Raw genomic sequence first — 19,534 nt, 5'->3', positions numbered from 1 at the left:
ATTTGGACAGTGATTGGATGTAGGGCTTGAAGGAGAGTTCAGAGTCCATGACAATACCTAGGACCTGGGCATGCGGGGATGGGCTGATAGTTGTGCCATTGATATTGACAGAGAGATCAGGGGATGGGGCAGGAGGAAAAATTATAAGTTCGGTTTTGGATAGATTGAGCTTGAGGAAGTGGTGTGACATCCAGACTGATGACAGTGCGTGCCCCTTTCAATGCAGACTGACCACAGCGTGCCCCCTTTCAATGCAGACTGACCACAGTGTGCCCCCTGTCAATGCAGACTGACCACAGCGTGCCCCCTTTCAATGCAGACTGACCACAGCGTGCCCCCTTTTAATGCAGACTGACCACAGCGTGCTCCCTTTCAATGCAGACTGACCACAGCGTGCCCCCTGTCAATGCAGACTGACCACAGCATGCCCCCTTTCAATGCAGACTGACCACAGCGTGCCCCCTTTCAATGCAGACTGACCACAGCGTGCCCCCTTTCAATGCAGACTGACCACAGCGTGCCCCCTTTCAATGCAGACTGACCACAGCGTGCCCCCTTTCAATGCAGACTGACCACAGCGTGCCCCCTGTCAATGCAGACTGACCACAGCGTGCCCCCTTTCAATGCAGACTGACCACAGCGTGCCCCCTTTCAATGCAGACTGACCACAGCGTGCCCCCTGTCAATGCAGACTGACCACAGTGTGCCCCCTTTCAATGCAGACTGACCACAGTGTGCCCCCTTTCAATGCAGACTGACCACAGCGTGCCCCCTTTCAATGCAGACTGACCACAGCGTGCCCCCTTTCAATGCAGACTGACCACAGCGTGCCCCATTTCAATGCAGAGTGACCACAGCGTGCCCCATTTCAATGCAGAGTGACCACAGCGTGCCCCCTTTTAATGCAGAGAGACCACAGCGTGCCCCCTTTTAATGCAGAGAGACCACAGTGTGCCCCCTTTTAATGCAGACTGACCACAGCGTTCCCCCTTTTAATGCAGAAAGCCAGTGCACTTATCTGCAATTTTCATTCGCTATTGTCACACAAATGGGTGGTCCACCCTTTTCCGAAGCTTTTCTGTGGCTCACACTGTCAGGACGGAGCCATCGGCTCCTGACAGCTACACAGGCTCAGTGGCACGGGGGGGGGGGGGGATCACAACGATAGTGCGGGCCACATGCGGCCCATGGGCCACAGGTTCCCCACCCCTGTATTAGGGGGAGAGTGCCGGGGGGGGCCGCAGGTTCCCCACCCCTGTATTAGGGGGAGAGCACCGGGAACTGCATTGTATTAGGGGGAGGGGATCAGCATTGTATTAGGGGCCCTAATACAATGCTGATCCCCCCTCCCCCAAATACAATGCAGTCCATCCCCCCGGCCCTCTCCCCCTAATACAATGCTGACCCCCCCCCCGGCACTCTCCCCCTAATACAATGCTGTTCTCCCCGGCCCCTTCCCCCTAATGCACTTCTGATCCCCCTCCCACCCCCTAATATACCTGACCCCCCCTAATATAATGCTGATCCCCCCCGCCCCACTGTCCCTAATACAATGCTGACTCCCCCCCTCCTCCTAACATACTGCTGACCCCCCCCTGGCCCCCTCCCCCTAATATAATGCTGATCCCCCCCCAGCCCCCTTCTCCTAATACAATGCTAACCCCCCTCCCCCTAATACAATGCTTTCCCCCCCCCCCTAAATTTGGGGGGTCAGCATTGTATTAGGGGGAGGGGGCCCCAGGGGGGGTGGCAGATAAGCATTGTATGAGGGGGCAGGTTAGCATTGTAGTAGGGGCCCTAATATGCTGCTTCTACCCCCCAAATGCAAGAGGACGAGGTCCCCCCAGCCCATTTACTCTTGCCTTGCCTGGCTCACTTCTCAGCCTCTACTCCGCTCCTTCAGTCTCAGCCTCAGTGACCTGCGATTATGCATGCTGCTGCTGGCGTGGCATCTGTGTGGGACGGTCAATCTTGCAGTCAAATGATCCACCGCCGCGCAGCCGCTCCCGCCGTATGTGACGTCATGCCGCTCATAGCGGCTGACGTAGGAGAATGTATCCGGGACCGTCACTGGAGCGCAGCGGGGGCTGGGGCTGAAGCGCCCCCGGCCATCACAGCGACTCGCGAGCGGTCCCAATGTTTAAAGCGGCCGCATCTTAAAGCGGCTCCATCTGAAAGCGGCCCCAGGGCCGGCGGCATAGGGCCCGGGGCCCCTGGACATTCGGGGCCCTGGGCAGTTTCCCAGGTTGCCCCCCCTAACGCCGGCCCTGGGAGGAGGGCGTGGTCAACCATATCAAAGGAAGCAGAAAGGTCCAGGAGTAGGAGTACAGAATAGTGTCCATTGGTTTTGTAGATAGTTTGTTAGTTTTAGGAGAGCAGTTTCTGTGGAGTGTTGAGGCCGAAATCCAGACTGAAGGGGATCAAGAAGGCTATTCTCGGCAAGGCGGTCGCACAGTCGGTTGTAGACCAGACGTTCAAGGAGTTTGGATAAAAAGGGGAGCAAGTATAAAGGAGTTTGCCAAAGAATTTTCATTCCTGTTCATTTAGTGCTAAGGTTCACACAGCTCTGCCACAGTGCAGCCAGGTAAATGACACCTTTTTTGGTTATAGGTTAAGGACTAGAACAGTGCCATATTCCTGCCCCCCAGCCTGAAGGAGCAACTGCCAGATTGGTTAGGTAATCCCTCTGCAGCTTTTTCCATGACAGCACATTTGCATGTACAGTGCCTTGCGAAAGTATTCGGCCCCCTTGAACTTTTCGACCTTTTGCCACATTTCAGGCTTCAAACATAAAGATATAAAACTGTAATTTTTTGTGAAGAATCAACAACAAGTGGGACACAATCATGAAGTGGAACGAAATTTATTGCATATTTCAAACTTTGTTAACAAATAAAAAACTGAAAAATTGGGCGTGCAAAATTATTCAGCCCCTTTACTTTCAGTGCAGCAAACTCTCTCCAGAAGTTCAGTGAGGATCTCTGAATGATCCAATGTTAACCTAAATGACTAATGATGATAAATACAATCCACCTGTGTGTAATCAAATCTCCGTATAAATGCACCTGCACTGTGATAGTCTCAGAGGTCCGTTTAAAGTGCAGAGAGCATCATGAAGAACAAGGAACACACCAGGCAGGTCCGAGATACTGTTGTGGAGAAGATTAAAGCCGGATTTGAAAACAAAAATATTTCCCAAGCTTTAAACATCCCAAGGAGCACTGTGCAAGCGATAATATTGAAATTGAAGGAGTATCAGACCACTGCAAATCTACGAAGACCTGGCCCTCCCTCTAAACATTCAGCTCATACAAGGAGAAGACTAATCAGAGATGCAGCCAATAGGCCCCTGATCACTCTGGATGAACTGCAGAGATCTACACTCTACAGCTGAGGTGGGAGACTCTGTCCATAGGACAACAATCAGTCTTATACTGCACAAATCTGGCCTTTATGGAAGAGTGGCAAGAAGAAAGCCATTTCTTAGAGATATCCATAAAAAGTGTTGTTTAAAGTTTGCCACAAGCCACCTGGGAGACACACCAAACATGTGGAAGAAGGTGCTCTGGTCAGATGAAACCAAAATCGAACTTTCTGGCAACAATGCAAAACGTTATGTTTGGCGTAAAAGAAGCACAGCTCATCACCCTGAACACACCATCCCCACTGTCAAACATGGTGGTGGCAGCATCATGGTTTGGGCCTGCTTTTCTTCAGCAGGGACAGGGAAGATGGTTAAAATTGATGGGAAGATGGATGGAGCCAAATACAGGACCATTCTGGAAGAAAACCTGATGGAGTCTGCAAAAGACCTGAGACTGGGACGGAGATTTGTCTTCCAACAAGACAATGATCCAAAACATAAAGCAAAATCTACAATGGAATGGTTCACAAATAAACATATCCAGGTGTTAGAATGGCCAAGTCAAAGTCCAGACCTGAATCCAATCGAGAATCTGTGGAAAGAACTGAAAACTGCTGTTCACAAACGCTCTCCATCCAACCTCACTGAGCTGATTTGCAAGGAGGAATGGGCAAAAATTTCAGTCTCTCGATGTGCAAAACTGATAGAGACATACCCCAAGCGACTTACAGCTGTAATCGCAGCAAAAGGTGGCGCTACAAAGTATTAACTTAAGGGGCTGAATAATTTTGCACGCCCAATTTTTCAGTTTTTTTATTTGTTAAAAAAGTTTGAAATATCCAATAAATTTCGTTCCACTTCATGATTATGTCCCACTTGTTGTTGATTCTTCACAAAAAATTACAGTTTTATATCTTTATGTTTGAAGCCTGAAATGTGGCAAAAGGTTGAAAAGTTCAAGGGGGTCGAATACTTTCGCAAGGCACTGTAGCACATCTAGACTGGCTAGTAGTGCTGCCCCTTCCTCTCCCAGTCTGGGTGTTGCTGGACAGGGGGTTGCAAGAGGCAGATAATGAGCCAAATGCAGTTAAATAAAAAAAAAATACAATTTAATGATTTCTTTTTTATTACACAGCAGCATTAACCGCTTGCCGACTGCCGCAAGTACATATACTGCGGCGGTCAGCCCCGTGCAGGCAAAGTGACGTATGGGTACGTCACTCGCCTGCAAACCAATAGGGGGCGAGCGCGCGCCGCCGGAGGCGCGCTCCCGCCCCCACTCGCTCACTGTGATCCCTGTGTGTCTGACCGGCGGACCCGATGTCCGCCGGTCACTCGCGATCGTCCGTTACAGAGGGAGAAAGGCAGGCGGCTAATGTAAACAAAGCCGCCTGTCATTCTCCCTTGTGTAAGTGCAGAGATCATACGGTCCTGCTATGCAGGATCGTATATCTCTGTAGTTACACAAACAGCCACATCCCATAACAGTTAGAAGCACGTCCCTAGGGACACACTTAACCCCTGCATCACCAATAAAGTTAACCCCTTTCCTGCCAGTGTCATTTTTACAGTAACAGTGCATATGTATAGCACTGATTACTGTAGTAATGTCACTGGTACCCCTAAAAGTGTCAAAAATATCAGTCAAGGGTCCGATCTGTCCGCCGCAATGTCGCAGTCCCGCAAACAAAATCGCAGATCGCCGCCATTACTCGTTAAATAAAACCACCAAAAATGACAAAAATCTTTCCCTTAGTAAACGCAATAACTTTTGCGCAAACCAATCAAAATACGCTTATTGCGATTTTTTTTTTACCAAACATATATAGCAGAAAACGAATTGGCCTAAAATGTTAAAAAATTTTGATTTTTACATTTTTTGGGGGGAATTTCATATAAAAAATATGAAAAATATTGAAAAAATTGTCGCTCTTTTTTTGTTTATAGCGCATGATCAAAAAATCGCACAGGTGATCAAATACCACCAAAAGAAAGCTCTGTTTGTGGGAAAAAAAGGACATCAATTTAATTTGGGTACAGCGTCGCACGACCGCGCAATTGTCCGTTAAATTCACGCAGTGCCGAATCGCAAAATACCCCCTAGTCAGGAAGGGGGTAAAATGTTCCGGGGCTTAAGTGGTTAATTAGCATATTTTATATATACCAAGATTTGTCCCTATACTTCTTCTCTCCATATGCACTATGTATGTTACCAAGACAGCTGCAGGGAGGTGAGTCTGTAGAGGAGTTTGGTGTCACTTAATTTTCTGAGGTGCCACATAAAGGTGCATTTTCAGATAAGCATGACACACTACAACAACAACAACATCCTAATGCTGCCATGGTAATACAGTGCCTTGCGAAAGTATTCGACCCCCTTGAACTTTTCGACCTTTTGCCACATTTCAGGCTTCAAAATTCAATTTTTTGTGAAGAATCAACAACAAGTGGGACATAATCATGAAGTGGAATGACATTTATTGGATATTTCAAACTTTTTTAACAAATAAAAAAACTGAAAAATTGGGCGTGCAAAATTATTCAGCCCCCTTAAGTTAATACTTTGTAGCTCCACCTTTTGCTGCGATTACAGCTGTAAGTCGCTTGGGGTATGTCTCTATCAGTTTTGCACATCGAGAGACTGAAATTTTTGCCCATTCCTCCTTGCAAAACAGCTCGAGCTCAGTGAGGTTGGATGGAGAGCGTTTGTGAACAGCAGTTTTCAGTTCTTTCCACAGATTCTCGATTGGATTCAGGTCTGGACTTTGACTTGGCCATTCTAACACCTGGATATGTTTATTTGTGAACCATTCCATTGTAGATTTTGCTTTATGTTTTGGATCATTGTCTTGTTGGAAGACAAATCTCCGTCCCAGTCTCAGGTCTTTTGCAGACTCCATCAGGTTTTCTTCCAGAATGGTCCTGTATTTGGCTCCATCCATCTTCCCATCAATTTTAACCATCTTCCCTGTCCCTGCTGAAGAAAAGCAGGCCCAAACCATGATGCTGCCACCACCATGTTTGACAGTGGGGATGGTGTGTTCAGGGTGATGAGCTGTGTTGCTTTTACGCCAAACATAAAGTTTTGCATTGTTGCCAAAAAGTTTGATTTTGGTTTCATCTGACCAGAGCACCTTCTTCCACATGTTTGGTGTGTCTCCCAGGTGGCTTGTGGCAAACTTTAGACGACACTTTTCATAGATATCTTTAAGAAATGGCTTTCTTCTTGCCACTCTTCCATAAAGGCCAGATTTGTGCAGTATACGACTGATTGTTGTCCTATGGACAGAGTCTCCCACCTCAACTGTAGATCTCTGCAGTTCATCCAGAGTGATCAGGGGCCTATTGGCTGCATCTCTGATTAGTCTTCTCCTTGTATGAGCTGAAAGTTTAGAGGGACGGCCAAGTCTTCGTAGATTTGCAGTGGTCTGATACTCCTTCCATTTCAATATTATCGCTTGCACAGTGCTCCTTGGGATGTTTAAAGCTTGGGAAATCTTTTTGTATCCAAATCCGGCTTTAAACTTCTCCACAACAGTATCTCGGACCTGCCTGGTGTGTTCCTTGTTCTTCATGATGCTCTCTGCGCTTTAAACGGACCTCTGAGACTATCACAGTGCAGGTGCATTTATACGGAGATTTGATTACACACAGGTGGATTGTATTTATCATCATTAGTCATTTAGGTTAACATTGGATCATTCAGAGATCCTCACTGAACTTCTGGAGAGAGTTTGCTGCACTGAAAGTAAAGGGGCTGAATAATTTTGCACGCCCAGTTTTTCAGTTTTTTATTTGTTAACAAAGTTTGAAATATCCAATAAATTTCGTTCCACTTCATGATTGTGTCCCACTTGTTGATTCTTCACAAAAAATTACAGTTTTATATCTTTATGTTTGAAGCCTGAAATGTGGCAAAAGGTCGAAAAGTTCAAGGGGGCCGAATACTTTCGCAAGGCACTGTATACTGTATGTTGCAAAGGAAAAAGACATGCTGCCTATAGCCTGTGTACAGAGTTTTTATTGCCACAGGTAATGAGATGCTGAACATTTGTTTGAGTGTGTCAAACCTAACTCTGCAACCCCCTTTTTTTCTTCTACCACGATAGTAAAATAAATACATTGAGTAAACCTGTCATAAAACCAAACAATTCAAACTGAGCCAAAAATGCATAAACTTCAAGTCACATTTAATTAAATCCATATGTCAATGCTATCAATTGGTCCAGAGAGGCATCAGAGGTTCTGCGCACTTTTCCTGTAATAGTGGAAATAAGCACTGTCTCAGAAGCCTCCCTAGTGGTTCCTTAACGTGAAGGAAGTCTAACTGATCAATGGGGTGGCCTGGGAAGAGACAGAGCCAAGAGTTACATTGAATTTTAACTATTTAGCTTTCTGGAACTATTGATCGTCTTAACATGTAGTTTTTACTACAACCACCTTACTATTGTCGAAAAATGGCAGCAAGGTGGACTCAAATTTATAATTTGTTGTTAGGGCCAGGATTTGAACCCAGAACCTCTGCTGTGCTGGAATGCTGGACAGTTCATTGAACAATGATCTCGCCTTGAACCTTTTTTGTCCTGAATCTTGAACTCTTTGCTCCTCCCATGAACTTCCTGATTTAAGCCATGTCTCAGCACTTCCTGTTTGCCAGATATTTGTGCTCTCTCCAGCCAGTATCTCACTTTTGTCTTTCCTGCTGCCGTCCGCGTCTTTACTACTACTCCTTACTGACCCCCTTGGCTTGTTCCTCGACTACTCTTCAGCTTGATCCCAACCTGCAGCTACTTGTTATCAATCTTTGACATGTTTACTGACTAACCTTCTGTTTGATCCTTACCTGCTATATCTGCTACTGGACCCTGGGTTGCTCACCTCCTGGTGGCGCGATCCTGAGGACCATGACCTGGTACTAACATGCAGCAAAATCTTTCTCCACCATCAGAAGCTTTGGTGAACACGGGTTAGTACTTAGACTTCGCATCTGAGGTGAACCTGAGATTTTTGCCAGGGTGACCTACTTGTATATCAATCCTCCTGGTTGGTGAGAGTCCCTCCAGTGCCATAGCTATTGGTCTCCTAGCTTGACCCCTGACCATGACAACAGTGCTAGAAAAAAACACATACAGATAACGGGCAAAGTACACAGAGTCAATCAAAATGGCTCTGTGCCTTGTGATAGCTGTGATAGATAATCACAGTGATCACAAAAGTAAACAGTGCCTGTGTTTACATTTGACAGGCCCTCCCCTTCCTCTCACATAGTTACCTAGTTAGTCAGGTTGAAAAAAGACACAAGTCCATCTAGTTCTACCATTAAAAAATAAATAAATAAATCATACAATCCCAATTTCCGGGTAGGTAAAATCCCTCATTATTATCTCTGTCCCAGCCCTTGCAGGCCTTTCTATCTGTGCAAGGAGCTGAGTCTCCATCTCCTCATTAACACGGGGAGGTCTATAATAAACTCCAAAGATAACTTTTGTAGTATGCACACCTATGTACAATTCCACCCATACTGCTTCAGACTCTTTACACTCTCCATCAACTAAGTCCTCTTTGGCACTCGCTTTGAGATCACTTCTCACATAGAGACAGACATCATCACCCCTCCGTTGGAACCCTGTCTTTCTGAAAGAGAGCATATCCAGGAATAATAATAGCCCAATCATGTGAAGAATAAAACCAAGATTCAGCAATACCAATTAAACCACAGTTCTCTTCGTGCACCAGAGCTTCCAACTGACCTATTTTGCTTGGCAGACTTCTGGCATTGGTAAACAAACACTTTAATTCAATGTCAAATTTTGCATACTTATGTTGCATATTTTTTATTTTAGTACAAATAGTACCATTTACAATGGTTGTTTGTAACATGGAAAACTTCATATCACCTGCCATAGTCCTCACCCCATCTTTCCCTATTCCACCCACCAATAGGGGCTGACCCCTGTCTGACCTGTCTGCCCCATTATAATTTAATTCCCCTCCCCCCTCAATCCTAGTTGAAATACTCCTCCAGCCTTCCCATAAACCTCTCCCCAGCACAGTAGACCCCCTTCCATTTAAGTGCAAACCATCTTTAGCATTTAAGATGTACCCCAAAGAAAAGTCAGCCAAGTGCTCTAAAAACCCAAATCCCTCCTTTGTACACCAGGTCTTTAGCCATGCTTTCAGTTCTCTAGTCTCCCCCTTTTCCTTTCCTGCAATATTTCAGAGAATATCGCCTTGGAGACCCCACCCTTCAACTTTCAGCCTAGTTCTTTAAATTGGTTCTTGAGGAGCCTCCATCTTCCATATATTCTGTCACTAGTTCCAACATGGATCAAGACAGCTGGGTCATGCCCAGCCCCTCCCAGTAATTTAATAACCTGGTCAACCCCATGCCGAAACCCTGGCACCAGGGAGACAGCAAATCATTTGGTTAAGGCGATCTTGGAGACAAATTATTGTATCAGTCCTTCTGAGAAAAAGGAAGAAGTAGAGGAAGGAGAACTGAAAGAAGGGATCATATGAAGGGAGAGAGAAACCCGTTGATTCAAGCTGTGGGTTTTTAAATTACACTAAAATATATCCTTATTCTCCAAAAATCACCCATACACATCTACTGCTTAATGGCCATGTAACCTATTTTCCATTAACTAATTTCTTACTGTGTTTTTTTTTTGTCTCCCTGTAAGGACTCATGCAAGCAGGATGTTTTGCAAACTCTCCTAGAAGTCTTTCCTCCTGGCAGAAGTGTTTTGGCAGAAAAATTTTGTAAAGGTGTCTAAAGTTTTTAGGTGCATTTACAGGCGCCAAATTGCTTCCACAAGTTACTAAATTTCTCCTTTCTCCCTCACTTATGTTTGTTTGAAACAAGCAGTACACGTTATTTTTGGTCACATGCACTGCTCTCTGCACACTTCAAATCCCATAGTCTGTATGGAGAGCTAGCAAGTGAGGATGGCTCCATTCCTACTTACAGTGGGATCATGGAGAACAACACATAGCCACCCCTTAAAAGAACAATGAAATTACAGCAGCCAAAAATTGGATTTTTGTCTTACCGTAAAATCCATTTCTCTGATGTTCATTGATGGACACAGCTCTTCATATTCTTGACGGTAGGGTTATACTGCCCCCTACAGGAGTAGGACACTAGGCAGAGAAAAAGCTTGAACACGCCTATGGGGCAGTCCCTGGGGGTATACTCCCACTTCCTACTATAGGTATTTAGTCTTCTAACAAGCAGTGTCAAAAGGCAACAATTCAATTTCATAGAGGGGCATCACTGAACATCAGAAAAATGGATTCTACGGTAAGACAAAAATCTAATTTTTTCTTTCGTTCATTGACGGACACAGCTCTTCATCTTGTTTACTGTAGGGACGTCCCAAAGCAGTATCAAACATGAGGGGTGGGAACAGCAGAAAAAACAAACTTCCCCAAGGCTAAACATAGCCAACCAGGTAACTTGGAGTTCAACTGTCAACAACTGGAGCTCACCTGAAAAAAACACCCTCAAAGAGGACAAGTCTTCTAAACAGCAGCCTGCAAAATTTTGCGGCCAAAAGAAGCATCCGCAGATGCCAACTCATCCACTTTATAAAACTTTGTAAATGTACAGTATGTACAGACGACCAGGTAGTCGCCTGCAATCCTGCATCACTGACGTCTGATGACGAAAGGCCCAGGAGGCATTAAGCGCCCGAGTAGAGTGTGCCTTGACAGGGAAAGGAGTAACCTGACCCATAATAGAATAAGCCTGAACCACTGTCTGTCTGATCCATCTGGAAATGGTAACAGCAGAAGCAGCCAACCCCTTGCGAGGTCCATCTGACAAAGTGTCTGATTTCCTAAAAGACTCTGTAGCTGCCAGATACACTTGTATTGCCTGAACCACATCCAGGGAGTGTGAGGCAACTTCCTGAGGATGCTTTGGACACAGGGAGGGCAACACAATGTCTTCATTCAGATGAAAGTCAGAGACGACTTTCGGAAGGAACCACGGACATTGACACAGAACCACCTTATCCCTGTGAACCACCAGGTAAGGGGAATGACAAGACAACACCGCCAGTTCAGACACCCTGCGTGTCAAAGTAATCGCCACCAAAAAGGCCACCTTCTGAGACAACGTAAGCAGGGGATTCTCCCAAATATTTTTAAAGGGTGGCTTCTGGAGAACTGAAAACACCAAATTGGAGACCAATGGAGACCGTACTGGAGGAACCAAGGGTCCCACGCCCTGGAGAAAAGTATGCACCAAAAAGTGTGTGGCCAACGGACGTTGAAAGAAAACCGCTAAGGCCGAGACCTGGCCCTTGATGGTACCCAAGGCCAGGCGCTGCACAACCCCTCATTGTAGAAAAGCCAAGACCTGAGCAATGGAAAAGGAACAAGGGTGAACCCGGAGGGATTCACACCACGCAATGTACGTCTTCCACGTACGATGGTAAATCTTCGTAGAAGTAGATTTTCTAGTTTTTAACAGCATAGGAATCACGAGACAGACAACCCTCTGTCCTTCAGCACCTGGCTTTCAGCCAAGCTGTCAAAGCCAGCGACTATAAAGTAGGATGGAAGATTGGCCCTTGGGACAGCAGATCTTCCCTGAGAGGGAGTCTCCAAGAAGCATTGGCGATCAGCCGTACCACATCAGTGTACCAAGACCAGCGAGGCCAGTCTGGAGCCACTAGGATGACCAGAATCCCTTCTGCCTCGATCCTGTGTAGTAGTCTCAGCAGTAACTGGAGAGGAGGAAAAGCGTAAATCAGATGATACTGACTCTGTAGCGACGGCTAGAGAATCCCGAGACCGTGCCACAAACCTCTGAACTAGGCAGAAGTAGTGCAGCTGAATGGGATAATTATTCCAACTCTGCTACTTTGGCCTAAAGTTTTAAATTCCCTTTTCAATTTTCTGTAATTCTCTCTTTTTTGAGTAGACCCTATAATCTGATGATAAGTAGGCTGGGATTAATTATGCGGAGTGGGCGGGGCTTCAGTGAAGTGGGTGTGGTAAGTAATTGATAGCTGTGCTGCAAAGTGTCCCTGGAAATTTTTTTTAAATGTTGGCAACTATGTTTAGCTGATATTTAACTTTTAGCTGGTCTTTTTGGCTGAACTGAAGAAATTACCTTGACAAGATCATACTGTATATCATTATCATTTGTATATCATTATCATGACAAGGTACCAGAAATAGCTGGGTGGGTATTTTTTAACCGCCTGCCGACCGCCTCACTTTAAAGTATGGCAGCAAAGAGGCCTCTCTGCATTGGATCACGTATCTGAAATGTGATCCAGCTCTCCTGGCTAGGGGGTGTGCGGTCAAGCAGATCAAGTGACTCTTGGCCAATAATTGATAGCCAGTACCCGCTGATCGGTGAAGCGGATGACTGAGCTCTGTCCTGACAGCAGGGAGGTGCAGGTTTTTGATTCCCTGCAAAGCAAGGAATAAAAATCGGCACACCCCTTAGTAAAATCAGCACACAGTAAACACACCAAGCATTTTTAGACACATAGTTAACCCTTTTATTGTCCTTAACCCCTTTCCAGCCAAAGTCATTAGTACAGTGTCAGTGTATAATATTGGCACTGATCACTGTATTAGTGTCCCTGGTGATGTCAGTGTTAGTTAGTCAGTTCCCACAAGGTGTCAGATTGCCCGCTGTACTATCACAGTCATGTTATAAGTCGCTGATCACCACCAATACTAGTGAAAAAAAATCCAGTATATATACCATAATTTGTGAGCACTATAACTTTCACGCAAACCAATCAATATAAGTCAAGTTCCTCCACCCCAAACTCGCTCATCCATGTCTTTATGGACCTTGATTTCAGCACTGGTCCAAATCATTTGGTGGCGGGGGAATTATGGTGTAGGGTTCTTTTTCAGGGGTTCGGCTTGGCCCCTTAGTTCCAGTGAAGAGAAACTATTAAGGCGTCAGCATACCAAGACATTTTGGACAATTTCATGCTCCCAACTTTGTGAGAACAGTTTGGGGATGATCCCTTCCTGTTCCAAAATAACTGCGCACCAGTACACAAAGCAAGGTCCATAAAGACATGGATGACTGAGTTTGGGGTGGAGGAACTTGACTGGCCTGCACAGAGTTCTGACCTCAAGCCGATAGAACACCTTTGGGATGAATTAGAGCAGAGACTGCGAGCCAGGCCTTCTCATCCACATCAATGCCTGACCTAACAAATGCGCTTCAGGAAGAATGGTCAAACATTCCCATAGACACAATCCTAAACCTTGTGGACAACCTTCTCAGAAGAGTTTAAGCTGTTATAGCTGCAAAGGGTGGACTAACTCAATATTGAACCCTACAGACTAAGACGCCATTAAAGTTCATGGGTGTGTAAAGGCAGGCGATCCAATACTTTTGGTAGTATAGTGCATATATATAATTAGACTTTATACATGGTTAGGTTGAAGGAAGAGGAAGTATGGATACTTTTAGTATCTCTTGTATTCTCCTATTTTATCTAGTACTTCTTTTACCTGTTTTTGTATCTTTTTCTTTGTCAGTGAAAATTTAACAAAAATTAATTGAGTAAAAAATAAAAAAAAAAAAATTGAGTAAAAACACTCTTCCTTCTATACCCTTATAATGGAAGATTTAAAGAGAAAAATCAAGTTGATTGCTATGGCCAATGCAGGCTGGTTATGACAGTGATAAATCAGTCACACAGTAATTGCAAACATATTTAACCACTTAAGCACCAGGCCTTTTTCTGACACTTGTTGTTTACAACTTAAAATCAGTATTTTTTGCTAGAAAATTATTTAGAACCCCAAACGTTATATATATATATATATATATATATTAACAGAGACCCTAGAGAATAAAATGGAGAGCAATACTTTATACACTGTATTTGCGCAGCAGTCTTACAAAATACACTTTTTTGAATTAAAAAAATAGGACAACCGTAAAGTTAGCCTAATTTTTTTCTATAATGTGAAAGAGAAAGTTACTTCGAGTAAATTAATACCTAACATGTCATGCTTCAAAATTGCAAACGCTGTTAACCACTTAAGCCCCGGAAGATTTTACCCCCCTTCCTGACCAGGGCCTATTTTGTGATTCGGCACTGCGTGACTTTAACGGATAACTGCGCAGTCGTGCGACGCTGTACCTAAACGAATTTGACGTCCTTTTTTTCCCACAAACAGAGCTTTCTTTTGGTGGTATTTGATCACCTGTGCGATTTTTTGATCATGCGCTATAAACAAAAAAAGAGCGTCAATTTTGCAAAAATAACAATATTTTTCAAATTTTTTTATATGAAATTCCCCCAAAAAAATGTAAAAATCTAAATTTTTTAACATTTTAGGCCAATTTGTTTTATGTTACATATGTTTGGTAAAAAAAAATGTCAAAAAGCATATTTTGATTGGTTTGCGCAAAAGTTATTGTGTTTTCTAACTACGGGAAAGATTTTTGTAATTTTTGTTGTTTTTTTTTTTTAACGAGTAATGGCGGCAATCTGCCATTTGTTTTGCGGGACTGCGACATTGCGGCGGACAGATCGGACCCTTGAGTGACATTTTTGACACTTTTGGGGTTACCAGTGACATTAATACAATAATCAGTGCTATACATATGCACTGTTACTGTAAAAATTACACTGACAGTGAAGGGGTTAACTTTTTTTGAGAGGGAGGGGTTAAGTGTGTCCCTAGGGGCGTGCTTCTAACTGTGATTTGATGTGGCTACTGGTGTAAGAACAGAGATCAATGGTCCTACATAGCAGAACCGTATGATCTCCATTCTTACACAGGGAAGAATGACAGGCGGCTTTGTTTACATTAGCCGCCTGCCTTTCTCCCGGTGTAACGGACAATCGCGAGTGCCCGGCGGACATCGGGTCTGCCGGGCACATGCGCGGGGGGGTCTGTGACCGAGCGGGATCTGGAGCATGCCACCGGCAGCGCGCGCTCTCTCCCTAGAGCCTCACAGGCTAGCGACGTAGCCCTACGTCGCTTTGCCTGTGAGGGGCTGACCGCCGCAGTGAATAGTCGTGCGACGGTCGGCAAGTGGTTAAACGGTCTAAGTATGCTCGCTTACTGATTTCACTGCTACTTTATTATGCTAAGAAGGAGATTGTCCTTCGCTGGGTCTTTACCCCCCCCCCACCCCACACCCCCCCCCCCCCCCCCACGACGGCGTCGTGGGAAGCCCTGGTTAACGGGGCCCTTCCGATGTATAAACTCACCTATATCAATAGGAACTGCCCCCAGAAGTATGAGAAAATCTGGCAACCCTGGTTGGATTGTTAAAGACTATTTTTATGTAATTCTTATTGCCATGGTTTCCCACACTCTCTTGTATTCTGCTTATGGTATCTTTTGTGTATTTCATGTTATTTGGGGCACCCCCCCTTGAATGCTTGCTTCTTCTACCTGTATGCCTGTTTCCCCTCCTATGTGATGATGTACACTGGCTACACTTTTTGTTGCATTCTGTATGTTTCCTTTTGTTTTCAATAAAGAGCAACCTTGTTTGTAAAAAAAAAATTGCAAACACTTGTGGAATGGCGACAAAGTTTGGTACTTAAAAATCTACATAGGCAATGCTTTAAAAATTTCTACAGGTTACCAATTTAGAGCTACAGGTCTAGGGCTAGAATTATTGCTCTCGCTCTAATGATCGCGGCGATACCTCACATGTGTGGTTTGAACACCGTTTACATATGTGGCCACAACTTGCATATGTGCTCCGCAAACTCGGAGGGACGGGAATTTTTTTTTCTTATTTTTTTTACCTTTTATTTTTTTATTTTTACACTGTTGCTTTAAAAAAAAATTTTTTGATCACTTTTATTCCTATTACAAGGAATGTAAACATCCCTTGTAATAGAAATAAGCAGGACAGGTCCTCTTTAATGTGAGATCTGGGGTCATAAAGACCTCAGATCTCACATCTACACTTAAAAACAAAAAAAAATGGATTTTTGTAAGAGCTTACCGTAAAATCCTTTTTCTATGAAGTTCATCGACAGACGCAGCTCCTTATCGTCATGACTCATAGGGTTATGCTTCTCCTTCTAGGAATAGGCACTAGGCAGGAAAAAAACAGGCATAACCCCTCAGACTCTGCTATCATCAGTTTAGTTGCAAGCAGTGTTTAGAAGACAAAAACCCCCATATCTCAGAAGTAGAGGGGCGGGTGCTGCGTCTGTCAATGCACTTCAGAGAAAAGGATTTCACGGTAGGTTCTTACAAAAATCCAGTTTTCTCTATCAATCATCAACAGACGCAGCTCCTTATCTACATGACTCATAGGGATGTCCCAAAGCAGTATAATCATGAGGGGTGGGAAACAACGCAGAAACAAAACGTAAGTCCCCAATGGCTAATCTTAGCCAAAAGAAGCATCTGCGGATGTCAACACATCTACCTTGCAGAATTTTGTGAATTTATGCACAGACGACCAAGTTGCCGCCTTGCAAAATTGTAGCACCGACGCCTGATGGCTAAAAGCCCAAGAGGCACTCAGCTTCTTGTAGAATGAGGCTTCACTGGGAAAGGAGGAACCTGACCCCTCAGTGAATAGGCCTGTACCACCGTCTGCCTAATCAATCTGGAAATGGTCGCAGCAGACGCAGCCAATCCCTTATGAGTTCCATCAGTAAGGACAAAAAGAGTGTCTGATTTTCTAAAGGACCCAGTGATCTCTAAATAAACTCTGATCGCCCGAACCACATCCAAAGAATGCAAGGCATACTCCTTAGGATGCTGGGGTTTAGGGCAAAGTGAAGGAAACACAATGTATTCATTCAGATGAAAATCAGAAACCACCGTAGGATCCAGGCCAGCCGCAGATCCGAGAACCGGCAAAGACGTCCCCCCACCCCATATACACACCTTCAGGCCGAGTAGGCCTTGTCCGCAGGTCTGGAAATAAACTATCTTTGTTTGCCAGACCAGGGTCACTTGGAGCCACCCACGGAAGTCTTGAAGGACTTAGCCTCACTGACCGTCCCCGAGGGAAGAAGAAAACTGTTTGTGAGCCGAAAAGGAGGGACCCCGTCAGCGACGAGGGTTCTTACCCTTGTTTGGAAGAAAAGTACTCTTCCCCCCGTGACACCCTTATATAATGTCATCCAGGGGCAGCGCCAGAAAGGCGATCCCCCTGAAAAGGGAGATCCGTTAAGTCCCTCTTAGAAGTATGATCCGCAGACCAACACTTCAGCCATGTATACGCCAGAAAACTACTGCCGAAACCGTCAGGTGACCCAAAAAAGAAAACCGTGTCCAGTGCGGCATCGCAAAAATAGTGCAGCCCTGCAGCAGCTGGTCCCCCAAAGCAGGAGGTACTTGCTCCTCACCAAACCACGGCGTTGGAACTCTGCCCATCAGGCAGAGTCTGCGTGGCAAGGGTAAAAGGGTAATCCTAACACTGTTCTCAGAGCAGACCCCTCCAGGGAGTATAGATTGCGGGCCACAGCCTCCGCCATCCTATCCCCCAGGTCTTTAAAGGATGGGGATTTCTCCACTGAAATAAAGGTAGTCTTATTCAGCCTGGAGACCGGTGGGTCCACACTAGGTGGCACAGTCAACTTTGTTACCAGAGACCCCTCAAGGGGTAATGTCTAGCAGCCGCTTAGTCACCCCAGGGGAACGTCTCGGACATGCTTATATGAGCATGCTAACAAATGAAGCTGCTCCGGATGGCAGGTGACTGCCAAACGCAACCTGCGCCTCAGGCGCAGCCACCGCTTTGTCTTCTAAATTGCAGCGCCTGTATCTTGCGCTGCAGGGGGGGAGTAGAAATGTCATCCCCAGTATCTGAGGAGGCAGGGCGTGAGGTAACAGACTCGACAGGGAGACCCACGTCTGCGGTGGCTGAGTCAGACTCAGAATCCGGGACTTTAGATGAGGCAGAGGTAGGTGGAGATCACCTCCACCCGGGACCCAAATGCTTCCAGAACTGCCATAAATGCATTGGTGGACAGTGGAGACCCGGAAGGCCCTGCGGCCTCTGTGAGAGGGTCAGGTGGGGACATATTATCTGCAGGGTCCATACTGAACCAGAAGAACCTGCCAGCAAAATTTGACTTTTTTTTTTAGTTTTGTAAAAAAATGGCCCCACTGCGCTACAGCGCCCCCAGGCACGCCCTGAAGACCCTTAACAGAGAGGAGAGAGACCCCCAGAACCCAATCTGCATTCCCAGGACATCTGCACGTTTAGCAGAAAGCTCTCCCAAAAGGGAGAGAGCATTGAGAACTGCCCATGGTGAATGGAGGGGCTCCACACCCTGGAAAATGCCTCCAGGCACGCCCACCTAGATTCTCAGCAGAGAATCCACCGCAAAATGACCGAAAATGGGTGTACCAAGATGGCCGCCATCATAGTAGGCAGGCGAGGCTACAACAAAATTGCTGCCCTTTTGCACTATAGGCGCATCCCCCGGCCCCCAATGTGGCCTGCAAACATAGTCTCAGCCTGAGGTAGGTCCAAACAGTCCCCCACGTGGGAGGGGGGGTTGCATAACAGGACAGAGGGAAACCCAGGAGTGCGAGGGTCCGACCATCCAAGGAAGGGGCCCGCGTCCACCCCAAAATGTACCAGGGAAGAGGGGGGGAACGTTTACTTACCGTACCAGGAACACAGGCAGGCGCCATCTCCTGACAGGACCCCTCCTTGCCAAAGTAGGGGGGCTGTCGGCCAAATAGGAACGCTGCGACATAGGCCTAGACCCTGTCGTATGCAACCTATGCGAGACATTTAACTCGCGGGGCCAGTCCCCGTAAAGTGGGACTAAGTCGCGGCCAAACCAGTGCGGAGCTAAGGCCTGCACGTGCTCGCTGGTCAGCTGGGATGACCACTGGATCTAGATTATCCAGCCCATCGCCCAGATCCAGCATAATTGCTTGTAGATCTCACAGGAAAAAAATCCAGAGAAAAAGGCTAGCTAATAAAAAACTATCTACAAAAAAAAAAAAAAAACACTTTTATGCCAGGACCAAAGATCTCAGCAAGGAACTAGGTCCTTACTCCTGACTAGGCAAATTAAAACTAACATCCTATGCAGGAAGAGAGAGGGTCCTACTCCTGTAGGGGGCAGTATAACCTACTGATATGCATCAGAGGACTGCGTCCGTCAATGAATGATAGAGAAAGGCAAACAGAGGCTACCAATGCATGAATGATGATGTCTTATG

At 45.7% G+C, this 19,534-nt stretch overlaps 1 protein-coding gene across 1 annotated transcript in view; it reads right to left on the bottom strand.

Annotated features, from left to right (window-relative positions):
* Positions 1-19,534, bottom strand: part of LOC309566445 (uncharacterized protein) — a 229,291-nt gene that overhangs the window by 207,883 nt on the left and 1,874 nt on the right. The window lies entirely within an intron of this gene.

Source organism: Pelophylax lessonae, assembly GCF_965119305.1.
Source record: "Pelophylax lessonae genome assembly, chromosome: 11".
Classification (NCBI taxonomy): Eukaryota; Metazoa; Chordata; class Amphibia; order Anura; family Ranidae; genus Pelophylax; species Pelophylax lessonae.
The sequence above is the reverse complement of the archived record's forward strand: the minus strand, read 5'-3'. Positions and strand labels throughout refer to the sequence as shown.